This window comes from Chrysemys picta, chromosome 2 (assembly GCF_011386835.1).
Source record: "Chrysemys picta bellii isolate R12L10 chromosome 2, ASM1138683v2, whole genome shotgun sequence".
Taxonomy (NCBI): Eukaryota; Metazoa; Chordata; order Testudines; family Emydidae; genus Chrysemys; species Chrysemys picta.
In genome coordinates, this window is record NC_088792.1 from 208,748,080 (window position 1) to 208,768,383 (window position 20,304).

The 20,304-nt window shown below is 40.3% G+C and overlaps 1 long non-coding RNA gene across 1 annotated transcript; it reads right to left on the minus strand.

Moving 5' to 3' along the window:
- Positions 1–304: 304 nt before the first annotated feature.
- LOC135981695 (uncharacterized) lies at positions 305–3,548 on the minus strand. Its single transcript, XR_010598831.1, has 2 exons — positions 3,449–3,548; positions 305–1,285 (listed from the first exon to the last, which is right to left on the minus strand). It is a non-coding gene; the product is annotated as an uncharacterized LOC135981695 (long non-coding RNA).
- Positions 3,549–20,304: the final 16,756 nt, after the last annotated feature.

Sequence of the window (20,304 nt, forward strand, 5' to 3'; positions counted from 1 at the left end):
ACACCTAAACTTCCTTAGCCCCACTTATATTACCTCTGCTGACATGAAAAGGGATTTATATTGCTGGAGAGCCAAAAGAAAGTTTAAATTAGGCAAGGTAAAGTAGGCTGATAACACATCTGAAATTGGCCTTCAGCAAAAGGTAGAACATTATTAAGACTGACTCTACTGGTTGGAGTTAATGAACAGTTGGACTAACATAGCTTGAAGGTATCAGCCTTTTCTCAGTTATAAAACTTTAACCTTCAGGTATCAGCACTATTCCTAAAAGGCAAAAAATTAAAATGGATGAAACTAGAAGGTCTTTGTGAAGTAAATTTTTATTAATATGGCCTAGGGTTAAGTGTGGTATGAAACAGGTGTCTACAATGCTTCAAAGGATTTCCTATCCCACACTAACAAAAATCTAATAGATCAACAAGGTCAGCAGACAAATTAGTAGCATTTGAGTGAATGTCATTATTGAAGAGTTAGTCACTCACCAAAAGCCTTTTTCCATAGCAAGTTAAAAGTTCAGCCTTATCACTTCTTCATATACATAGTCTTGGGAAAAGTCTTCCTTTTACACAATCTTTCTGTAAATCCACAGAGGGTGACAGCCAAGCAGCGCCCAAGACACAGCAGAAAGCTTGGCCCATGGAATTAGGCAAAACAGTTCATGATCCAAGCAAACTGGACATTTGGGGGCAGTGTTTTATACCAATAGATTCTATCTACTTGGGGAATGCAGAGATAAGAGCTTTGTGGAATGTGACATGTGTTTGGTGTCCTTAGACTTGAGTACTGTTGAAACTGGGCAGTTAAGCTGCCAGGTCTGCGAGTTAATAGAAAGCCTCTCTGTTATGTAATGAAAGAGCTTGTTTCTGCACTTTACACTGATACAATTCCAGCAAGTACAATAGGGTTCCTTCCGATTTACACCACAGTGAGCAGAGAACAAGGCCCTATATCTTTCTTTATCTTCATGGACACTGTGTGGAAGATTCTTGTTCACATTTCAAAGGGCTTGTTGTGTAACAAACATTAATATACAGAATAGCAATTGTTGCACTACTTATATAAGGATGGTTGCGTGAGCAGTTACACACACCGTATTGTTGCCAAGTCCACTAGTCAGATCTTGCTTCTGCTAAGTCTTGCTGCGGATTCCATCACTCTGTACAGCAGGATAAATTACATTTGGAGCAGTAGGATGTCATTCTTCTCACATACAGAAGTGATAAATGAGGACTTGCGTTGTATTCCTTCGGCCTGGGAAGCAGACACCAGCTTGTGTGGGGTTTAGCTGGAAAGAAAAGTAAAGAAAATAATTTGTCTACCAAACCATCAGCTTGCGACCACAACTATCATGACCCAGGAGACATATTGGTAAGTGTATAATGGCATAGTGTTGGCAGCCAGAAGCAAGATCCATGTATATTTACTGTTTGGGGGTAGGTTTCTTTATGGTTTTGCATGAACATTTTTGAAAGGTTTCCTGATGTGGAACAAAACCAAATATCAAACCCTAGAAATGTTTTAGGAAATTGAATTCTTGTGCCCAGGAATAATCTCCACTCACTCTTGCACTGGAACTCAACAACTTTGCGTAGCACCACACCCTGCTGAGACTCATTGCCACATTATGGCCTTGATCCTGCCAGTCTTTGTGCTGTGCGCCTTGCCTCATTCAAGCAGCCATGACAGTTGCAATCACTGAGACTTTTGATTTAACAGTCCTCAAGGTAAAATGCTAGGAGGCTGGTCTTTGGGTTTTGCAATAGGGTCCTTGATTCTGGAACTCAATTCCCTTGCCAGTGTGCCATAGCCTAAGTATGATCCCTTTAAGATCATGGTTCAAAGTCCATCTCTTTCCTCAGGCTTTTTCCAGAGGAGATTGGAAGGAGTTGGGTGGATGAATCTGAAAGTATAACTGAGGGCCTGTATTTTTAATTTTTTTACATTGTAATTTATTTTACTTTTGATTTAAGAAACATATTTTATACTTTTGTTTTAAGAAGTCAGAATGTGCTATAGTGGTGTATTACATTGTTTCCAGGCCCCTGGAGACGTTTTGTAATTAAGTGCATTTTATGAATAAGATTTTAAGCTCCTTGTGTCAGAAACCATGTCATGGGGTCCATTCACCACGGTGGCACCTCCTGCTGGCTGTCATAGGGATTAGCTCTGCCAGTTGGTGCACCCTCTTCAGGTGGTGCCTCTCCTGACGTCCTCGTAGACCCGCCTCACTCCAGGAACTGCAGCATCTGCTTCAGCCCTCAGCTCTCCGGCCAGGTCACCATGTGAGTTTCCCCCTTCTGGGGTTACCCAAAATATTTCTATGCCACAGTCCCAGGACGTCTTTTCCTGTGCTAGCCTGGTAATGCCACTTCCCCAGTGGCCAGCCTGGGCCCACCCTCTGTTCCGGGTTCCAGTCCAGGGACCCTCAGCTCAGCAGTTCTGGGCTTTACTCTCTCATCCCTCACTGCTCCTTCCCTGAACTGCTTTCTACTCTCCCTGGACTCCCCCCCACCCCTCTTCTGGGAGTACCAGCTCCAAACCAGCTCCTTCCTCCCAGGGAGTGACTGCCCTTTTCCCCAGCAGCCCTGTCTGTTCTCAACTCCTGGGCTTTATAGGCCTATTCCTGCCCAAGTGAGCCTCCTTTAATCAACTCCCTGCTCCCTGGCTACTCCTTCCAGTGCAGCCTGGGCAATTAATTGGCCTACCTGGCCACCTTAACCCCTTCTAATCCTGTGAGGGGTGAACATCCCATCACAGACCATCTTTTTGTTCTGTGTTTGCACAGCACCTAGTACAATGGGAGCCCAGCCCATGACTGGGATTCCTATGTGCTACCACAACACAATTAATAAATGGATATAAAGTAGTATGATTTCTCTAAGTGTAGTCTCTATGATGGTGCTAATAATACTTTCTGTGGAGTGGTGATACTAGGCAACATTCCACATTAGTGAATTGAATATACTTGTCCATTCGTGTCGTGACTTATTCGCCCTATGGGATGGTTATAATACAGCCTCACCACATCCACTGCTGACTTAGTTACAGCACTACACTATAGCTTTCATTCTGCATGTTCTTGGGCTGTGCACAGAAGCATTTATTTGGGGGTGGGGAGGCATGCATTGACTTCAGGAAGATTGTGTTTTGTTGCACATATGAAGGGAGGTTAATTCAGGACTGCCAGTCTAGACTTATATTGTAATCTCTGCTATCTAAACACATTGTGCTTGATTCTCGTTTACATTAAGGCCCCTTTACACTTCTCTGGCTGTGTAAGAGGGCCTTCAGCTAGGTATAAATTACATTTACACTCAGTTTAAGGCCCATCTATTTTGCAGACTAATATAGAGGATCCTTAATACAAATGAGAATCAGGTCCGTTGGGCATAGATTTTGTTTTGCCATCTTGTAATAGCGGACATCAAGAGTTGTACCTAGAACTCACCATTACAATTTTTCACACATTTTCTTTGTGTGTATATATGTATATCTTCTCTGTTGTAGCACACGCCCTCCTCCAAACAGCTACCATAGGCCTATAACCTGCAATAACACACAGTTTAACAATACATCAAACACTGTTTAAATGGAAACGTTACAGAAAAATAAGTTCAATTAATAAGTTAATTGGCAGTTTGGCACAGTGAAAACTGGGTTTTGCTCTGGGGGAGGGATAGCTCAGTGGTTTGAGCATTGGCCTGCTAAACCCAGGGTTGTGAGTTCAATCCTTGAGGGGGCCACTTGCGGATCTAGGGCAAAATCAGTACTTGGTCCTGCTAGTGAAGGCAGGGGGCTGGACTCGATGACCTTTCAAGGTCCCTTCCAGTTCTAGGAGATGGGATATCTCCATTAATTATTTACCTGCCATGCGGGCAGGGGACTGGACTCAATGACCTCTTGAGGTCCCTTCCAGTCCTATAATCTATGAATCTCACAGGTCCTGCAGGTTATTTAAGTTTTTCTTTTTCTTTTCTTTTTTTTTTTATAAGAAAACCTGAGTTAGATGAACACTCTCCAACCTTTGCTGTTACTGTTGCTCTTCTACCACCTTGCTCCCCACCTCAACCTCATGTCAATTCATTTTCAATAACATTGGAGTACAGATCTCACAAGAGGTTGTGCCTGTATTTTTATTAGCTATATTAGTGTTCATTTTGAACTCAGTGGCGGGCGACCACATAACATGAAGCATTTTTGCCATCTCTTTTCTTTCTGTATGTTTCTCATAAGCAGAAATGAGACACTGAAAAACTAAGGCCACCATCTTCTGAAGAACGCCCCAATGTAAATCGTAACTACTGAGTGGAGAGATACAGTCCCATAAGGAGGCACCAACAGCTGAGGCTCTGGATGCCTATTTCCTTCTTCTCCACTTCCACTGAGACAACTGTTGTGAAAAAATTAAAGAGCTGCTGTGGAGAAGGCAAGAACTGGAAACACACATCTGATACCAGCTGCAATTACCCACTGAGAATTCTTATACTGTATGCCAAAGACAAAATCTAGGGGGGAAGGAAGAGAACAGGACTTCTGAAAGAGAAATCTGCTCTCTCCTTCCATGTCCTCCTCATCCTGAGGCCTTGGCTACACTGGCGCTGTACAGTGCTGCAACTTGCTGTGCTCAGGGGTGTGAAAACGCACCCTCCCCCGAGCGCAGCGAGTGCAGCGCTGTAAAGCGCCAGTGTAATCAGCGCCTGCAGCGCTGCAAGCTATTCCCCTCGGAGAGTACTTGCAGCGCTGCGAGAGCTCTCTAGCGCTTCACAGCGCTGCCGCGGCAGCACATCCACAGCAGCACTGTGAATCCCCAAGTGTAGTCAAGGCCTGAATGACCAGAGAGATCAGGGAGATCCCTGGTCACTCAGTAACAGACCTGAAAGTGGCAATTCTTCAACAACAAAAACTTCAAAAACAGACTCCAATGTGAAACTGCAGAACTGGAATTAATTTGCAAACTGGACACCATCAGATTAGGCCTGAATAAAGACTGGGAGTGGTTGGGTCATTACAAAACCTAAACCTAATTTCCCCAATACTAATTTCCTCCTACTCTTACTCACACCTTCTTGTCAACTGTCTGAAATGGGCCACTCTCATTACCACTTCAAAAGTTATTTTTCCTCCCATGGTATCCTGCTGTCAATTGAATTGTCTCGTTAGACTGACCTCACACTTGGTGAGGCAACTCCCATCTTTTCATGTATTTATACCTGCTCCTGTATTTTCCACTCCATGCATCCGATGAAGTGGGTTTTAGCCCACGAAAGCATATACCCAAATAAATTTGTTAGTCTCTAGGGTGCCACAAGGACTCCTTGTTGATTTTGCTGATACAGACTAAAACAGGTTTCAGAGTAGCAGCCGTGTTAGTCTGTATCCGCAAAAAGAAGAACAGGAGTACTTGTGGCACCTTAGAGACTAACAAATTTATTAGAGCATAAGCTTTCGTGGACTACAGCCCACTTCTTCGGATGTATATAGCTATATGCATCCGAAGAAGTGGGCTGTAGTCCACGAAAGCTTATGCTCTAATAAATTTGTTAGACTAACACAGCTACCACTCTGAAACCTGTCACCAGAGAAAGGCAGTTATTTTAGCAAAATTTCAGTGACTTCCATATTGCTATATATATGAGAGCAACCCAATTTTTATGAGAGCAACCCAATTGTTCAACATGCCACCCTCCTTTTGAAGTCAATGGGAATTTTGCATTTGATGAGACTTCAGTACTGAATTCGATTGGCCTCATTTTCAAAAATGCAAAGTACTCACAGTTCCCTTTGACTTCAGTGGAAGTCACAGGTGCTCAGTACTTCTGAAAAACAGGCCATATCCTGAATACTCTAGTATTTTGATGGTGCCTGCAAATACTTGAGTGTCTATGGTATTTTAATACCCATTCATCTCTATTAATATATACCAAGCTGTGTACGTATGTGTGTAATTACATACATACATGTATATATTTGCCGCTGACTATATATATAGGGCTCTTTGTTTTCAATTTTTATTTTATTTAATTTTTCCCGGGAATTTATCAGTGTTTATTGTATAAAAAAAATATTATTTATTGTATAACAAAAACAGCTGAAAAACTATTAATAATTTTTCTGGGTAAATATCGGGGGGGTTATTTTGGTGGATGTGGTGAAATGGGTATGTGGTGGGCATGAGATTCATCAGTACATTCAGATGCACAGACACTTCAGATCTCCCATGCATGCCTGTTTGTTTATTGTGTGCATCTTCTAGACCAATACATAGCCTTACTTCAACAGACAGCTTTGCATATGTACACAGACTAATGTATTACATTAAAACATATATTTCATGTATTTTCCTAATAAAACAATTTATTTTTATATATTTGAATGATGCAAAAGTGGGGTGAAAATCAGAAAAAAACAAATAATACTTTTTGTAAAACCAGGGATATTTTTTTATAAAAATCAGTTTAAACTGAAAACGAAGGAGTTTATATATACACGTCATGATCAAGAGACTGTAGCAGAAACAGACATATCAGTGTGTTTCTATACATTTTTGGCAAAAATTCCATTCAGTATATGAGGCTGTACTTTCCTTACTATTTTAGTGAAACTGTTCACAAGATCTTTATTAAAGTTACAGATCTACTCAGGCTAGAATGCAAATGTTTGCTTTCAGTTTATAGAAGGAGAATCTTGAAACACTGAATGACTTCATCATGTCTTAGCTGCAGACGTTCAGTGCTAACCTTCAAAATGAGACCGCTGAATTAGCATATAATGTTTTCTACTGACATTTGTGTCAGGATGCATTGTTTATAGAAACAAAAGTCAGTGTTCCAGATACATCAAAATATCTGCCTTGGTTATGTATACCATTTGTAAGTCATAGTGAAAAATCTAAATTAGCTCTAAAAAGTAAACAATCATGTCTGAATCAAAAGTGAATAATAAAAAAAGAAAGGTCTTATTTTAGCCAATGTTATTATTAGAGCATGTTGTTTCCACTGTTTTCCCTGTTCTCCACTGATTTTTAATATATGATAATGAAAAGCTCAGTTGTTGCTTTCCCACAGACCCCAAGAAATAGGTAGTACATGGTTGCTCAAACACTGAAGCAGACCAGAGATTAGACTGTGATTCACAGAGATTCAGTCTCTCCAGGGCAGGGCTGGCTTCAGCTTTTTTGCTGCCCCAAGCAGCGGAAAAAAAAAACGATTGAGCTGCCGCCGAAGAGGAAGAGACGGAGTGAAGGACTCACCGAAGACTAAAGTGGAGCTCTTGAGCTGCCGCCGAAGACCTGGACATGCTGCCCCTTTCTATTGGCCGCCCCAGGCACCTGCTTCCTTTGCTGGTGCCTGGAGCCGGCCCTGCTCCAGGGTCAGTAATCTGCACCAGTCCTATACTTGGCACAAAGTTCAGCTGCACTAGAGGACTGGTGCCTTCTAGGGGGCAGAGCAAAGGTTCCACCCACCGCCTGTCCTGCCTTCCCATTCCCCACCCCCCCTGTACAGGATTGAGATTAGCAACCCCATAGAGGCTACCACCCTCTCTGCTATCTGCAATAAGTGTAGCCATGTAAGGGAGACAGCAGGCATCTGACACCCCCCTTACTTCTCTGCATCAGCAGATAGGGTCACAAATGTGTCCAAAGGAAGTGTATTTCCCATGTGTTCAGAGATTTATATTAGGTTGGAATTATAGAGAAGTTCTATACACATTTATACACTACTGTTACTGTTCTTTTTTATTAAAGGAGGCATTTATCTTATCACACTGCTATTAGCTCACTATGATATCACAAGGTAGTACTAGACTTCTCCAACTTGGCGACACACAGTATGGGAACCACTGTTGTCAAAGAAGAAAATATAGCACACGTTGAAAATGGGCAACTTGGTAAGATAGGGTCAGATTCTGATGCCCTTACCCATGTTAAGTGGCCCCATTGATTTCAATGGGATTATTATTATCATTTGTGGAGTAAAGTACTATTCACTATGAGTAAGGATATCAGAGCTTGGCAGACAGTGACTGTAATTATAGAATAGTTACACTGTGTGCTATTTGATCACTAATTATTGCTAAATCACATGGGCCAGATTCTGTCACTTTTACTCCCATTATCACCTTACTCTACAGGAGTCCTATTCAATTAAATGGGATTATTTTTGCAATGCCCATGAGAGAGGATATCAGATTCTGGACCATTACTGGCAGCTTTAATACATGACTGAACAATTTATTATTACCCTTTGTTTTATACTAAATCCAGGTGTTTTTAGAATCCATCTACATTAATTTTATTATATTTACACGGCAACTACTTTCAGGCATGTAGTTAGCCCTGTTGTTATGAGATTTAGCAATGACTGCTGTCATTAAAAGGCCTAAGCAATAGTGTAATTACACTGTAATTGCAGTGTAACTGCAGTGTAATTGCAGTCACTGTGTTATAAAATGTAAGTACAACTTAGCGTAACCAGATCAAAGGGGATCTGACAAATGCTTCCTTTCAATGGAAACTACTGTCCATGAGAAGAGGAATTTAAAAAAAAAATCACAAAGTCACTGGCTTACTAACCTTTTATCTAGGTTATGATTGCCACAAACCGATACAAAATATAGAAGTGCATCACATAAGCTAATAAAACCAAAGATGATTAAACATACATATTCTTAAACTGTATGGAATTTTTTACATGTTCATGTGAGTATTTATTGACCTAGGAGAGTAGGAAAGGTTGGACAAGCCCAAGGATGGACCAGGACATAATCATCTGTCCTGAAAACAGAGGCTAAAGCTAGCCATGTCCTGTAACACATGCCAGCAATACCGAGCTGAGAGGGTGACCTCACTCTCTGGAAGGAACATACGGAGAGGAAGCAGGTTTAAGAACCAGGCTATATTGACAAAGGGATCTTAGGACTGAGGCAGAGAAGTCCTAAGGTTGATCTGGGAATGGAATCCTAGGAGCAGCCAGCCTGGGAAGGAAGATTGGACTGTACTTTATTGTCTTATTGTTTATTTGTTTGTTAAAGGCACATCCCAGAAAGGGAGTGAGTTTTGCCTTATACAGCATATGTAGACTTTCTCTTAGAACATGCAGAAAAATCATCTGCTCACAGGAAGGCTTGGGGGGTTGAGAGTGAGCTGTTGTTTGGTTTTCTGTGAGGCAGACAATGTGATTTTATTTTTTTACCCACAAAAATGTCTCTCTGCTGCCAACACCAACAGGATAATTCTCAGCTTTTTCATTTTCATTTTTTATCATAGTTCTAGAAAAACACAGAGACACATCACAATACCATCTTTAAAGTACCAAAGTAGCTTCCTCTAAAAAAACAAAATTAGTGTATTAAATGAAACGTTGTAATTTACCAAATAAAAACCAAAAAATCCCAAAGAGATGTATAAAATCAACAAAGACCAAGGAAATGTGACAAGACTTTTCTTAAATAAACAAAGAGAATACTAAAAAAAAAAAGAGGCAAAGAGATGTAATGGTAAAACTTAGAACCAAAAGAGCCTAACTTCCCTTTGATTCTAAACTTAGCTCAGTCAGTGGCCCACCGTGCAGATGACTCACCGACTTCCTTGGACTTAAATCATCCCTCTTATAAAACTTGTTAAAGAAAGACGTCACTGTAAATTAGATGTTGTATCTAAGTTTAGCTATGGCCAGTACAGAAATATTTTAACTTATATCAGTTTCTAACATTTGTCTAATAGATAGATATAGAATTAGAATATATACATAGAGAGAAATGTCTTTCCTTTTACCGTTTTTGTAATTTAACTCAAATATATTGTTATTTTGCTGGTGAGATAATTCACAACTGATTAAAAGTTTTGACCATTTTTAGAGACATCTAATTCCTACACCACCCAAGCACTTTCTCTGTCAGTGATGTTTCAGTCCAGAGGAGTGGTGGGGGTAGAGGGAGTGGTTTTATGTATATAACATACATAACAGTTATCTCTTATGACACTAATCTTCACTCCTGAGGGAAAGACAATGTAGCTCACTCAAGCTACACCACTGAAAAATAACCTCTCTTCTTGCCAGGAAGATGAATGTCAGTCACAGTTTCGGTCTAATCTGTCCATGACTGGTAGTAAAGTGCCACGGGAGCACCACTATAATTAAGGTTAAGTCAAGATATCTCTTTAAAGGTCAACATGTCCAAGTCCTCTGAAATTGACATGGATAGTCAGATTTCTTTGAAATTTAGTGAGCCTCAGGTGGGTGCAGGAGGGTTAAGGACCCAAATTTGGAGTAACTTGAGCCAGGGTTTCCAGAGATATAAGCCTGGGGAAAATATCTATTTTTGTAAAAATTTCTAGGAGGGTGGGTTGGCTAAGGAGACCTAGAGATCAAAGGATTGATGTGAAGTGGGTCAAAATGGTCTCAGTCTCTTCAACTGTACTCAAGGTAGTACATGGCACCCACTAAATCTTTGGAGGATCCAATCTGAGAACAGCATTTAAGAAAATGTATGGTTTTACACTGCACGTGTGCCAATAGAGACATAGGGCTAGAAGGTTTCCATTCCAGCCACTGTGTATGCTTTATAGTTAAACTCTTGTAAGGGCTCTAAAATGTGAACCATTAATGGGATTGTTTTAAAATTTGGTGAGCCTCATGAGGGAGGAGGGTAGAGTTAGGGATCTAAATTTGGGGTCATTTAACCAAGGGGTTCCTGAGTTAAAAGTCCCCCCAAAATGGTTTCCTTCTTCTGCCTTCTACTGTCAAACTGAGGGAGTATCATGAATGGATGAATCACAGACCTCTGGACTGCTGTGAAGTCACCCTTCAATTAACATAACTAAACATAAGTTAATCATAAGCCCCCACCTAAGACAAAATGGCAGAAGGTTGCTTCAATTTGTGAGTCAGAGGTGGCAGTTTTGTTTTGGAGGGAATGTAATCAAAGTATTTGGTGGGGGTGGGAATTAGACAAGTGGCCTTTTCCAGCAGGGGTGAGTGATTAGGCAGTAGATGAGTGGAGTCATAGGTGGGGGGAAATTGGGACTACAACAAGGGGAGATGTGTTATGAGAAGGGGGATGGTAGGGGAGATGAGAGAGGTTTTGTGGTTTAGTGAGGAAAGCAGAGCACCCACCAGATCTGCCCAGTGCACCTCAACCACCTTGCCCCCAACTTGCCTCCACCACTCAGCTCTGCTAGTATACCCCAATCCCCAGCCAATCTGCACCCCAACCTTCCTGCATTCCAACACTATTCCACTGTAACATAGTTGTCCTTCGCTCCAGGTGCTGCATTTGAGTCAGGTCATAGGAGGGGTTAAGCAATGGCAATAAAAATGTTTGTATACCAGGGAGTGAAGACTTCAAGGAGTTGTGTTCCCTGCTTGCTGTGGGGAGGCCTAGGCACAGTCGTGGGGAGGGGGCTGGGTTAGAGGGGTAAATGCACAGAATAGGTCAGGGACATGGCTCAGAAGGCATAACTGAAGCAAGGATTGTGGTGCACAGCTGATGTGAGGGTGGGAGGGGCTGCTAGTTCAGTTTGCTAATTGTGGGACATAATACAAACAACTGCCTAAATGACTTCTAACGCCTAACAATAACATGTCTTCTCTTGTTCAAAAAAAAACAACAGGAAATTAAATGGCAAAAAACTCCATTAATGCATAGTTAGGGTTGGTTGGTGATATGTCATCTTCTCGCAGAACGCTGATTTGAGCAAAATTCAAAGGTCTGAAAACCAGGAAATGTACAGTTAAGATTGCCCATGCAACCTTAACTCTGCCCTGTTTTCAACAATGTCCCAGTATGTCCCGTTAACATGCAGTCTTTTATTCTGCCAACCCCACAGTTGCTGAAGTATACAAGCTCTTCACCTCTGTTTACAACCCATTCACTCTTACCCAAAGGATTCCATCTAACACTACTAAAGGACAAAAAGGAAAATAATTGCCCACAACACCTTCCTTCTGATCCCCTGGAGCTGGCAGTAGCCAATGGGAATTATTTGCATACACTCCAGGTGCAGTCAATGTGTTAGGTGTATCTACAGTAAATGGTGGAGGCAGTAGTTGAGCCTGCTTGGTAAAGGTGTGTTTGTGACATGAGGACATGTGGGGATTACTTTGAGATGCATGACAGAGCTGGGATTACGGCATGAGGAGCTCTCTGTTTTGCACCCTCCAACATGCGTGAGCAAAGGGAAGAGCTGCAGGATCCAGGATGCATCATTTCTATGCAGACTTGTGTGCTCTGTGTAATTATCAGGGCACAGGGGACTAGCAAACTGGGATATGAGAGCAGCATAAGCATTTATCTGCATGCACTCCAGGTAAAGTGAATGTGGTCAGGATCAGGTGGAGGCAGTAGTTAGCTCTGCTTGGCAGAGGTGGGTTTGCAAGATCGAGGGTTTACCTTGGGGTGAGTGACAGAGCTGTGACTGGGAGATGAGGAGATCTATGTTTCACACCCTCACATCTTTGAGGAAAGGGACAATGTGCATGTGTATCTTCAGCATGCAGTATGAGTATGCATCCTTTCTATGTAGAATTGTGTATGTTATGTCAATAGCAAGGCATAGGCCTTTTATTATAAAGGATAAAGTCAGCAGTTAGCTGGAGTATGAGAAGATTTTAATACTTTCATGATGGTTAAATGGAAGTGACATGATACCCTGTAAGTGTAATGCAGTTGTGAAGGCAGTGAAGTGGTATGTGTGTGTGTGTATTCTTCAATTGTATGTGTGTGGTATTCTTTCTGGGGAGCTGGGCAAGTGTATGAGTGGATGCCAGAATTTGCAACCCCTAAATTTTACAGTGCCAAGGGCCAGTGTGAGAGTATATGCTATGTGAATAGTGAGGCATTGCTGGAAGAAGGCAAGAAGAAGGTGGTGTGTGCAACTACCTCTCCCCACACACACACACATTTAATAGTGTTGGATAGAATCTAGTGGATCAGAGTAAATGGGCTGTAAAAGACAGTGAAGAGCTTGTACATTTCAACAACTGTGGGGTTGGCAGCGTAAAGGTATGTGTGTTACCAGGATGTATTGGGGCATTGCTGAAAGAGGGCAGAGTTAAGGTTGCATGGGCATCCTTAATTGTGCATATCCTGGTTTTCATATGTTCTGAGTTTTGCTCCACTCATCGTTCTGTGAGGGGATGTCAAACCAACAACCAGCCATAACTTTGCATTAATGTAGCTTTTTGCCATTGAATATAGTTAGATCTGTTAGTCAAGTCTTGAAAACATACATTTAACATGGAGAACTATTTCTCCCATCTGTCTTCTCCACATGCAAAATTAAATCCTGAATCCACTTTGCAGTCAGAAGGGGCATGCTAGCCCTACAAAAATAGACAGTATATTACGTTGACCAGTCCTTGGGACATGAGGTAAAAGGAGTAGAAGGAATATGTTCCCAGGCCATGGTCAAGGACCAGGAGCTTCAGAGCCACCCCAGACAGGAGTGATAAGTAGAGAACTTATGTTCATTAATTCCTTTCCCCTTAACACCCCTGTGCAAACCTTGGGTCCATCTTTCCCCACAGATGGCTCTAGTGGGGAGGAGAGTCAGGATAAGACCCAGATTCCTATAGTCTGAGAGTATCAATGGGAAAAGGGGAGGTGAGGGGTCATCTCTCTCTTTGCTGCTGAATCTTCAGCCTCAAAAGGACCCTCTTCTCTTCCTGGCTAATGTTTCCATTTGAAGATGTCAGCTGTGAAATCTGCATTCATGGTGAATAGACACTTTCATATGTCGTGTAGCTATGTAATAGTAGGAAATCTTCCATGGTTTATTTTATGGATATAATAAAGTCTTAATATGATGAGACCTTAATACAACATTTTGCCATTAAATTGTTGCAGAAAGTTAGACTATTTTTGTATCCACATTATAGAGAGTACATCTTAGTGACATGGAAATGAATGAGGTTCTATTACATTGGGCAATCTGAAGTAATAAGTAACTTGTTTCATAACCTGAAGTCAAGCCAGATCTGTGATTCGCCTAAAGAAATTATAATGTTACAGAGTTGGATACAAATATCTATCTGAGATAATGCTTAAGTGTCTATCAAAAGGGTGCCTGTACACCACAGTAGGTAACAATAATGTTTATATAAACCTCAAAAACAGGACACCAGTCTTCATTACTAGCCAACTTTTCATTTGGTATCTTTATGGTTCTTAAATGTGTTTGTTCAGAATTAAATCTGTTTTTTCGGTCCAGACAAACCTCTCAACAAAACTAATTGTTGCCAAAGATTTTGTTGTGACTTAATATTTCAGTTGGTTGCCTGTACAGGGTCATGTGCTGTTTGCCATCTACATGTAAATAGTCCCATTGATGTCCATGAGCCAAACTCAACCCTGGCAAAAGCATTCACCACTCAATCTGACTTCACATGTTATTTCGGTGTGAGTGGTACCTTACCGAATTTAGTCTAAGAGGACTGCTCATGTAAAATTAACATGATCTGGGCCACACTTAAGTACATGCCAAGAAAGTCAGTTTATTTTCTGTCACTTGCTCCCCTGTTTCTCTCTGCCATAGTATTCCCACTAAGGGCCCAGTGTTACACTCTTAAGTATAGTGGGCCAAATCTATCCCTGGTGTACATCAGTAGAGATACATCAGAGAGGAATTTAACCCATTGATTACTACCATATACGCAACTGTTCCCATTGATTTCAGTGGGACTGTTCACAGAGTAAGATGCTATCAGTCTGAGAAAGGATGATTGAAGCAGGTGCTAAATAATAACGTTTGTAGATGATACAAAAATTGAAGTGGTAAATAATGTCTTGGACAAGACAATTCTGCAGCGCAATCTGGATTGCATGGACAACAGGGGCTTTAATAGAGCTAGGAACCAAGAGTGTAGGTCTACTGATAGGAATCATAGAATCATAGAATATTAGGGTTGGAAGAAACCCCAGGAGGTCATCTAGTCCAATCCCCTGCTCAAAGCAGGACCAACACCAACTAGATCATCCCAGCCAGGGCTTTGTCAAGCCTGACCTTAAAAACCTCTAAGGATGGAGATTCAACCACCCCCTAGATAACCCATTCCAGTGCTTCACCAGCCTCCTAGTGAAACACTGTTTCCTAATATTCAACCTAGACCTCCCGCACTGCAACTTGAGACCACTGCTTCTTGTTCTGTCATCTGCCACCACTGAGAACAGCTGAGCTCCATCCTCATTGGACCCTCCTTCAGGTAGTTAAAGGAGGGTGGGCCCTGTATTTTTGAAAACAGTGACTCAAAAGGATTTAGGGTCATGGTCCATAACCAATTGAACATGAGCTCCCAGCATGATGTGGTGGCCAAAAAAAGCAAATACGATGCTTGACTATACAAGCTGGAGATTATCAAGTAGGTAGGTGGGTACTGCCTTTGTATATGGCATTAGTGTGACCATTACTGAATAGTGTGTCCAGTTCTGGTGTCCACACTTTGAAAAGGATGTTGATAAGTTTGCAAGTATTCAGAAAAGAGCTACGGGAATGATTTGAGGTCTGGAAAGCCTGCCTTACAGTGAAAGGCTAAATAATCTCAATCTATTTATCAGAAAGCAGCGGTTAAGTGGTGATTTGATCGTGATCTGCAAGTACCTACATGAAGATTTCTGATTGCAAAGGGTCTTTAATATAGCAGACAAAAGCATAACAAGATCCCATACCTGGCAGCTGAAGCTAGACAAACTCAGACTAGAAATAAGGCTCAATTTTTTACCAGCTGAAACAACTTACCCTCGAATATAATAGATTCTCCATCACTTAAAATCTTTAAATCAAAACTGGCTACCCTTCAGATAGCTCAATCTGAAGTCAAGGGCTTGATGCAGGAATCACTTGGTGAAAGTCAATGGCCTTTGTCATTCATTAATAATAGTTCCTTCTGGCCTTAAAATCATGAAAATAATTACTTAGGTGTATTTGCACTTTTGGGGAGGGACCCCGCAGTTCTTGCTCAGATTAAACTTCCACTTGCGATTTTCACTGGGAGTTTTGCCTGAAGAAGACTGCATGATGAAGCCTAAAATATTTACCTCCTGAAATTTAGTTCTGAAGTTGCCTGGTAGCCATCAAAGAATAGTTGCTGCAGATTTCAAATTCTTCCTGGACCTTACACAAAAACATGTAAGTTCTACAGGTAAACTTGAACTTTAGAGAATGTTCAAGACTAAACATGGAAACAGCTTCCAAAACCATGGGGAACAAATTTCAGCACATTCAAAAGCAGGCGCTAATCTGATAGCTCTCAGAAGTCAGGAAGGAGTTCTGCTGCTTTAAAATGATACTGTTGTCTGGGCTCTGGAGAACAACTAGGAGGTTTGAGCTGTGCTTCCAGGTGCACTCAATTCCTAAGCTTTGCAGGTGTTTACAGTGTTATTTGCAATCAGAAACTTTATATTGTATGCCAGATCTCCATAGAAGTTTTCTGGTGAGAAATATATTGGGCCATAATCATCTCTAGTGTAACTCTGCTGAAGGTAATAGAGTTATACTAGGGATGATTTTGTTCCACTGTACTCAGCACTCTGCTAAATGGAATTTGAGGAAGCCACGGAATGTCAATAGTGCACTTTAATCTTTACAATCCAGGGTCCCAGAACTATATCTTACTTATTATTCCTGCTTTTTTTCTCCATGTCTATATCTTTTAAAGTGTCTAAAGTTTAACGAGCTTTTACAATACAAAGAATTTGCACAAAACTCATCATTCATAAATATTGTGTAATATTATACAAGTGTATTTTTAATATTTATGTTTAAATTATTGGGTTGAGCTTCTTAATGTAGCAATCCTTGTTTTGACAGACATCCTTGCATGCATATCATTTAAGACTATCCATCACTTTCTTCACATCTTAAACTAGGATTGATGCCACGTTGAGTGAGATGGTGGTTTTTAATTTCCCAAATTTCACCTTCCAAGCCACTATACCTAAAAGATCTTAACTTTATTACTGTTTTCCAGTGCAGACTGCCTTTGGGAAACAGTGCTTTCATTCACTTTCTCTGTCAGTTTGAGAAACCAATTTCATAAACTACATTTTCCTTTGCATTTCTGTCCCTGACCTATGACTGAGATCTGAAAAAAATCATACTTGTAGCCATTCCTCATGCTAGAATATTGACACTACCATCTTGTCTGCATTATCTCAGTATTTCCTGTTTATTAGTGGCATGTTGTTACCTAAACTAACCTGTAAACTGACTAAAACTGACACTGGGCACAGAGGATCTAAGAAATCTTTTATAGGCACTGGCTTTGTGGTTAAGAAAATGAAAAATCTTGGAGATTTATTTTAAAATTTTGCTGGGAATTTGTAATGTATTCCTGTGGCTTAATCTTTTTATTTAAGTGCCCCTTCTGAGGTTTGAACAGCACATTTGTGTGTTCTCAGAAAGAAAAAAAATTGTTTAAACTAAATTGCTGGGCCTTTCCCAAAATATTTAAGTATGGTCATAGAAATGTAGAACTGGAAGGGACCTCAATAGGTCCCTGAGCTACTATAGCAATAATGATCATAGGCATGCACAAAGTGATGTCAGTATTTTCCAGTTATTCTTGAAATGTTTAACTGAAGATTTCCCTGTAGAATTTTCTGACATGGACTTTGTACTGACAAACCAGCCTGCAAATACCTTTTTTTAATATAGCTACCAGATACATTTCTATTTAAGAAACCTAATTAACTCTTCATGTGCTACAGTATACCTATTTTAGTGCAGCCAAGTTTTCACTTGGTATAATTTAAACCCAGTACAAGGGTGTTGCCCTCCCCCAAGACAAGTAATATTACAAAGTATATTTTTGTGTACCAGAATGTTCACTGGAGGAGTTTAGCTGAAAGTTCCATTAAGCTTTTCCTGTTTGGCAAGTATAAGCAATTCCTAAGTATAGGAATTGTTACAATACTATGTGGGGGTGGGGGGGAGACTATTCTAGGACATTGGTTGTTTTTTGTCTGTAAATTTTAAGAAAGCTTATTTATCTAGTGCTCATGAAGCTTGATTTTTCTACTTCAGTAATTACTTTTTAATCTACTTGAATATAGAAATAACCCATCAATAAAATATTAGAGGACATCTGATGAAAATATGTGGAGGCTTAGTAAAAAAAAAAAAGATATTCCAGACATAAAAAATGTTAGAAAATATAGCTTAAATTTAAACTAATTAAATAGATTTTAAATGAAATACAGCTTTTACTGTTAAGTGCTAGATTTCTCCCCCAAACATTAGACAAAGTTGCATTGTTTACAAAAATTTATTAATACAAACTTTACACACTTTATATAACAGTTATCAAAGTCCTAGTTATATATATCATGTGTGTAATAATACTTTAAGTTATTTTTATATTCAGTTGCACACAAAATAAGATCTGCAAGACTAACATCTACCTAAATTATCACTGTATCTCAAATCTGCTCCGTTTTAGTAAGGCTGTTGGCTTTTCTAAAAATTATACAGAGGATAACCTATGTGATCACTTTATAATGCTTGCAACTAGCCACTGAACTCGAAATGATAGTTCATAAATAAAACGTCAATAGAGCCCTATTTCATTATACCACAGCTGACACAAATACAGCAACGTCTGCCGATTATCCAAGAACAAATAATTAAGACTAAAATGCAAGCTGATGTGTTGCAGCATTGTAGGGCCACTAAATAGCCATCTGTGAATTCGTGGCGATTTAAAAGGCGAAGAAAGGCACGAAACGCTGCAAACTGCATCCTGCGTCACATTGCCTGAGGAGAATGCAAAATTAAAGTAAGATTGATTTCATACACACTTCTCAGGCATAGATCGAATGCCTATGTGCTAGCACTGTTTGCAATAAGCTCCGCTGGCACTCGCCATCCAGCCTGGGATTGCAAACTCAATTCTGTTTTCTTTGATTTATTACTTTACACTGATCAGACTGGTAAAGGAAAATGAAAAGTCTTTTAAATTTTACAAGTGGCTTTTCTTTTTAAGCAACTGAAGACTGTAATTTAGGGCTGGTTATTTTCCTTCAAAAGATTCCTCTAGAATATGGTTAGGGATCTGAAAGGAAACATACGTACATGTCCTCTTTAGTCACCTTTCAAGGCGAAGGAATGGAAAGTTCCCTCGGGCAGGTTTGGTTTGTCTTTTCCCCAGAAGGTAAGCTATTAATCCGTACATATAAAGATGAGGTTGAAATGATTCATCGGTTATTAGAAACTACACATTCTATTATGACAAAAGTTTGTTTTATGAAATAAATTTTACTAAGCAATAAGCCATAATGTAGAAAAATACATTTTACCTCCAAACTCAATAAACAAGAACAAAACTTTAGTTGTAGTGCATAATTATTTAGTGGTAGCTACAACAGGGGTTCCTAAACTTTTACAATAAGAGCTTGCATCAAACAGAACGAAAGAGTGAGAGGCGTTCACAACCTTAAATTGAAAATAATAATAATAATAATAATAATAAGTGACTCAGATGGGAAACCGTGCTTAAATAGTGCAAGACAGGTCGGGAGGGGGAAGGGTCTACAAGAAAACAACAAAGGAAAGGAGCAACTCCGCTTGAAAAATTCAAAGGAGAGAATCCTGGTCATTTCACATGATGAGAGGCATGGACAGCACTGGAGAGTAACACATTATACTTTGCATCAAGTTCCAATACCGAGCTGCCGACGGTCAGTTAGGTAGTGGATCTAAAGTGGAATTGTCTCATGTTACCCAGACCCTCTAGCAGTCTAAAACCACGCATTCATAAGGGGCACCTCCTCTCTGATCTGTGCTCTATCGCTTCCAGTATCGAAATTTCAAATGGTTTCCAATCGCTCTAATTTCTGGTTGCCTTTGTTCTGTAGCTATGCCCAATCAGAAGAACAATGAATGGGGCTAAATATTTTTCCCCCTCCAATTGTCAGAGATGCACAATTTTGACAGAGCTGTTTCACCACAGGAGAATTATCTTCTAAGCTCAGTGTTTGAGAGACACAAATACATATAAAAGTGGAACCAAAGAAAGCAGAAAAATTGAAATCTCTCGCAAGGGGGAGGCAGTGCCCCCTTAAAATAGGCTAGTGGTAAAGGAGCCTGTCTTGAGACTCACGGGGGGAGGGGGTAAGAATCTGCTTCAGCAATTCTTCCAAATCATTATCACCATAATCCCCTTGTAGCGGGGCATCAGTGTCTATGTACAGTAGCAAATGGTGACTATTAATGTCTTCGACCCTGTCGTGGATAAAAATACTATCCTTTTAATTTCACTTACAAAAATAGGAGCAATATTCAAACAATGATTGTCTTGTTTTCTATTTATT